Source organism: Pelodiscus sinensis, chromosome 22 (genome assembly GCF_052426305.1).
Source record: "Pelodiscus sinensis isolate ZL-2025 chromosome 22, ASM5242630v1, whole genome shotgun sequence".
Taxonomy (NCBI): Eukaryota; Metazoa; Chordata; order Testudines; family Trionychidae; genus Pelodiscus; species Pelodiscus sinensis.
In genome coordinates, this window is record NC_143073.1 from 10,823,304 (window position 1) to 10,829,303 (window position 6,000).

Genomic DNA, 6,000 nt, shown 5'->3' on the forward strand with positions numbered 1-6,000 from the left:
CCCTAACCATAGCACAATCCTGCCCCCATTTCTAAGCCAGCTGTCTAACCACTCACAGCTTGGTGCTCTGCGCTTTTCTAGCGGATGCACCATTCTCTCCATCCACCAATATTCCTTGGACGGGGCATGTGCAGACCCTCCATACAACACACCCATGTATACTAAGAGGAAAATTCAGGCAGACCCCTGCTGGACTCAGTGGTACTGTTTGAAATCACTAAAAGCATGTGACACTTTACCATCAGAGCCGCAAGAGCAGCTCCCTCAGTTGGCAGCTGTAGTAGACCCTTATCGCTCCCCTGTACACAGAGTTTGGTAGCACAGGTCTCTTATATGCCCGGACACACCCACAGGCTCAAGCATCTAAACTCACGAGTGTGTGTGTGGACATATTCTCCTCCGTTTTAAATGCCAGCCATTGTAAAAATCTCGATGCTCCAGGCTGGGCTCAAGAAGAGACACCTCCATGCAAAAGCAGGAAACATCTCTTCACACTCCTAAGATCAGCTTTCATTATTACAGGTCATTCTTTCAGCCAGGCACCACACTGCCTGCTGAATTCATCCCAAAACAGCTCAGCCCTTGGCAAAGATGTGTGTCCCAGGGGCCCCCAGAAAAAAATTGATGGTGGTGGGCTCAGCTCTAACTTACAAATGGGACTAAAATCAACACTGAGCCCTCTTCAAACCCGTGTTTATGTTCTGCAAAGAATTCCAGCTGCCACCTGCTGAAGAGCCACCAAGAGGCACGTGGATCATATTACTGCTGCAGCTCCCAGCTCAAGTGATGAGCACTTTGTGAGCCTTACAGCACGAGGTAAGTCCTTGCCCAATGGGATGGCCTCACATAGGAGGTGCAACTGGAATCCCCTCCCCCCACCATGGAAGCCAGATCCTCCCTGTCTCCTGACACAGGAACAAAGGGATGGAATGAAACGGTGGCAAGTTCATAACCGATACAAGGAAATGCTTCCCCCCACCCCCCGCTCCCTGTGTGGTATGCAGTTAGACAGTGGAACTCACTGCCACAAGATGCCTCTGAGACCAAAAAGTCAGCAAGGGACTTAGACACCAGTGCTCCCTGTAAGCTGAGTACTTGGGCAGCCGCCCAGGAGAGATTCCAATGCCACCCAGCTGACTGGCAGAGCACCCAAAGCCAGCAGCATATGTTTCTAGGGGTGGTCCACATCTGCACATGCCTTGGTGCACAGAACAAAAATTATCCAGCACACTGACAGAAATAATTAAAGAGAACATTGTTGAACACTCATACAGATAGCAAAACTTCCCAGAGCTAAGATAGAGAATATAAACAGATTGTGGATGGGAAATTAAACCTCTTTGGGTTTAAGAGTTTCTGTCTGGGGTCAGGGTAAGATCTGATGGAGGGGGGTAGCAGATTTTCTCACATCCCCTACTGCACCTTCCTCTGAAATAGTTGGTGCTGGTCATGGTCAGAAACTGGTCTAGACAGGCCTTTGATACAGTCTGGCAATTTTTCCGATCCTCTCAGGGCTGAATTTTCCAGCTTGTGGGCAAGTCCCTGAAGGACAAACCCAGGCGTTGCTCAGAGCAGCAAGAAAAGAATCATGTTCCTTGGGAAGAGAAGATAAAAATCTTATGAAGGCCCCAATCAAAAGCCCAAGTCTGACACCAGCTAGAGTCTTTCCATTGGACTTCAGCACATGGTGGGGTGTGCTTGAAGCATGAGACACTTTACCATCAAGAGCAGCTCCTCAACTGGCAGCTGTAGTAGACCCTTATCCCTCCCCTCCTGTGAAGGCCCCTAGTGAACTAAGCGCTGGAGTGGGATCCATCACCCACAGACCTGGATGTCCATTTGGGTCCAATCCACCCCCAGAGAAGATCCCCAACAGGCAATATACCAGGTCACAGAATTATAGGATTAGAAGGGACCACAAGGGTCATCTTTCTAGCCTAAGCCCTGCCAAGAGGCAGGATTTACTGTGTCTACACCAGGGACAGGCAAAATATGGCCCGTAGGCTGGATCTGGCCCATTACCATGCCATGGCCCAGTGGGAGCCTTAGCCAGGCTCCCTGCCTTCTGTGCCCCCACACGCCCCTCAAAGCAGCCAGCTACAGGGGCCATGTGCATCTCCGAATGCTGCAAGCCTCCCCCGCCCCCCAGCACGACCTCATGGCTCTCACTGGCCAGAAACTGTGCCTAAAAACTGGGCTGCTTGCGGAACAGGCACTTCGCAAAGTAGTGCTCTCTGGGAAATGGGTACATGACCCCGCAGCTGGATGCATTGAGGGGTGCGGGGGCAGTGGAAGGCAGGGAGCCTGAGGTAGAGCTGGTCAAGATGTGGATTTTCGATCCCATGAAAGATTTCAAGCTTCACATTTTTTCAATCCTGAATCAGGCCCGAACACAAAACAGCCAGATGTTTTAACAACTAAATTTATAGGAGGGAAGGAGGGAATCCTTCCAGGTCAATGGAAAGGAAACATGTTGATGTGACCATTTTAAACAATTCTATGGAATAAAATAAATGTTGAGAGGAAAAGTAGTTTTGGAGGGGGGAAAATGGAATCTTTTCATTTGAAACAAGACTTTGCCGAATTTAAAAAAACAAAAATTTGTTTCCTAAACACCAGTTCATCAAAATAGATCCAATTATGCAAAAAAAGTTCAGCACTCTTAAAATGGCATTTTTCTGCTGGAAAACTGAAACCTCAAATCAGGTCTAGCTCTGGGCTCTCGGTTGGCAGCAGTGTTCCTTGTAATCTGAGCACTTCGGCAGCCACCCAGAAGAGATTCAGGTGTCTCCCAGCTGATTAGCAGAGTGCCTGCAGCTGCCAGCATGTGTTTCTATTGGTGGTGCACATCCACACATACCTTGGTGCATCAAACAAAATTTATTCCACATATGGATGGAAAAAAAATTAGAGGGAACATTGGTTGGTGCCTTGAGTCGGTCGGAAGAGGCTGTTTCTCTGACTGGTGCTGAGACCTGCCCAGCTCATCTCATCCCATCCCCCCCTTCCCCAGACATACCCTGCATCGCTCTACAGTCCCCCAGAACTGAACACCACATGGTCACACTCTGACTACAAGCCATCCTGAGGAACGGAGCTAACAGCAGTACTTGGCATCACTGGGGCAGGTGGAGAGGTGCTTGACCAAAACCCATCCCAGGGAAGCTAGTTCAGTGGAGGGGATGCAGGGATGAATTTGGTCCAGTGGCAGCAGCAGATTTGCACTTGTATGGGGCTTTTCAGCCAGTACTTTGCACCCATTAGAAGCCAATGCCCCCCCCCCCCCCCGGAGAATGACCTGTAAAAGGGATGGGGCAGTTTCCCTCAGGGCAAGTTCAGAGCCAGGCTAAAAATGGCCTTGTGGCCTCCATCTTTGATTGTCTTCCCAGGGTTCTATAGCAAAGCAATCTCCCTTCCTCTTGTTCCCCTTTCTCCCCAGACACCCTGCCCATGGGGTCTGGATTCAATCCACATAGCACCTCAGCATGGCAGCACCCAAATTCTGCCCTCACCAACCGTCCAGCCTTCAACCCGGGCTGGCTGCCTGTGTCCCCAAGGTAACAGTGAGCAAGTGTACGGATCACGTGTGAAGGAGAACGGTTTGCAGCACCCTCCCCCGAACTGGCCTGCCTGGGACCATGCTGTCATTTGTCACTGAAGTCAGCCTGCATGGCTCTGGATCTGACAAGGAGCAGATCTGACATCGGTGTTCTCTGCAAGCCATGCACTCGGTCAGCCACCCAGGAGAGATTCAAATGCCGCCCAGCTGATCAGCAGAGCACCCACAGCTGGGTTCTGTTTCCCCATTGGTGTTGCACATCCTTTGGGGCACATAAAAAAATCATTCCACACATAGATGGGAAAAAATCCTCCATACATGGATGGAAAAGTTGACAGGAAACATTGTCTGTCATATTCCCATGGTCACTTTTCCGAGCTGACCCAAACTTTCAATATAAACAAACAACTCCACATGCTCCAACCCTGCAAATGGGATTTCCTGCTGCTTCCACAGGAGCAAAATCTGCCATCTGCTCCAGTCTTCCTTATGCAAGAGAGTTTTGTCAGCATAGCTACACCGATACCACCAAAACTCTAACGTGAACACAGTTACAATGGTATAAACATGCTTGCTTCAGAACAGCTTATGGGGGCTCCCCCCGCCAGAATCAACTACAGCTGTATGTTGTACTAAGGTGTAGGAGAGGGCTGGTAGCAGTTTTATTGATGAAATAAAATAACTTATAAGAATAAATATGAATAGTCCTGTAGCACCTTAGAGACTAATATGAATATATTTAGCTTTCATGGGTACAACCCACTTCCTCAGATGAACAGACGGGAGGAAAAAAAAGGGGGACCCCCACATACACTATATATTTGTTAGTTTCTAAGGTGCCAGAGGTCTACTCCTTGTTTTTAAAGTTACAGACTAACATGGCTCCCCCTCTGAGACTAATAAGAATAAAATCACTCCCCGAAGCCAAGCCACAGGGCTATACTTTGGAGTGTAGGCCAGGGGTTAAGGTGGTGGAATTTAGAGCTGGGGAAGATGGAAAGGTTTGGACCTGGTATAGCTGTGTCGATTAGGGGTGTGAGTTTGTGGGAACTGTGTGGGAACAGATGAACTGCGGTCAGCCCCTTTTTGCCAGCAGAGTCACACCCATTGCTTTCACTGTCCCTGGAGGATTGTGCATGGAAAAGGGCAACAGGTCCATCCCTGGGTGATGGGGTGTCTTGCTGCTGAATGGCTGTTCTTCTAGACCTTAGCCAGAGCTCAGGGAAGATGCAAGGACATAACAGGCGATCGTACTGAGGGCAAAATTCACACCACTCAGCTGGGGGAGTTTGGGGCATTTCACTTTCTCAGCTCCTTCCCCGACAGAGCCCTCTTCCCCAGGGAGGAAGACAGGGCCATAGTCCCATCATAAAGCTGCAGGAAGTCCTAGCTAAGGGCAAGCTCCAGATGCTCTGGACCGATTTCCATTTCCCAGACAGGGAAACTGAGGCACGGAGCCACAACTTGTCGCCAGCAGCAATCCAGTGGCAGGACTGTTCTAGCTATTAGTCAACATACTCACCCCCTAGAACCCTGGAGCCCTAGAACCCAAAACTCCCCCCAGCTCTAATCATTATATCAAACTCCCTTCCTGACCCAGGCTCCAAGCTCCCTCACCCGCAGCAGCGCACACGGCTCACACCACGCTTCTCCCGGGCCCTTTTCACACCCAAGCAGGGGACAAAGGTTGCCCCAGGGCCACGACCCAACAGCCCAGGCAGGGCCAGCCCCGTTCTCCTGAGCTCGCCAGGCTGCGAGCCCCGCCTTGGAGCCCAGCGCCGCTGGAGACGCACCTGCCCCCACCTGCCCAGCTCCGGGGCTGGAGCGCGACCAGCTGCTCTGGAAAGGTACCTGCCGGGTGGGGCCGCTCCCCGGGGAGGCTCGGGCCAGGCGCCGCTGGAGGCTCCGCCGATCCGCTCTGCCCGGCAGGACCCCGGGGCAGGGCTCGGGTGACGCCCCCTGCGGCCGCTCCCAGCCGCACTGATCCGCAGCTCCCGAGTTCCCGCCCCGCTCCGCGCCTGGGGTCCGCCCCGCTGTTAACCCTTCGCCCTCGGGGCCGCCTCCGCCCTGCCCTCCGGCGAGCTCCGGGCTCGCTTCTGCCTCCTGCGGCTCTGGCGACCTCTGAGTCAGCAGCAAGTCGGTTTCCAGGGCAATCGAGGTCCCCGCGAGGAGGCTGCAAAAACCTGAGGGTGAAAAGCCGCTTCCCGGGAAGCGCCCGGAGCAGGAGGCTGGGGGTGGGGCGCGCCTGAGTTCGAGTCCTGCCTCTGGCTGCGTGCCTCAGTTTCCCCGTCTGTAAGAAGTCGGCGGCTGTCACCCGTCTCGCGGGGGTAAAAAGGAGTTGGTCTCCCACCTCGGATGATCCTAGACCTGGGCTGGCGTGCGTGTCCCATTGCTTCGTGGGCCTCCCCTGAGCCAGTCAGGCCTGGCTGGTGAAACTCGTG

The 6,000-nt window shown here is 52.5% G+C and overlaps 1 protein-coding gene across 1 annotated transcript in view; it reads right to left on the minus strand.

Moving 5' to 3' along the window:
- Positions 1-5,559, minus strand: part of ARHGEF2 (Rho/Rac guanine nucleotide exchange factor 2) — a 152,905-nt gene extending 147,346 nt beyond the window's left edge. Inside the window, exon 1 of the mRNA XM_075907439.2 lies at positions 5,411-5,559. The gene's annotated coding sequence lies outside the window, so the exon portion shown is untranslated. The remainder of the gene's footprint in view (positions 1-5,410) is intronic.
- Between the last annotated feature and the right edge of the window lie 441 nt (positions 5,560-6,000).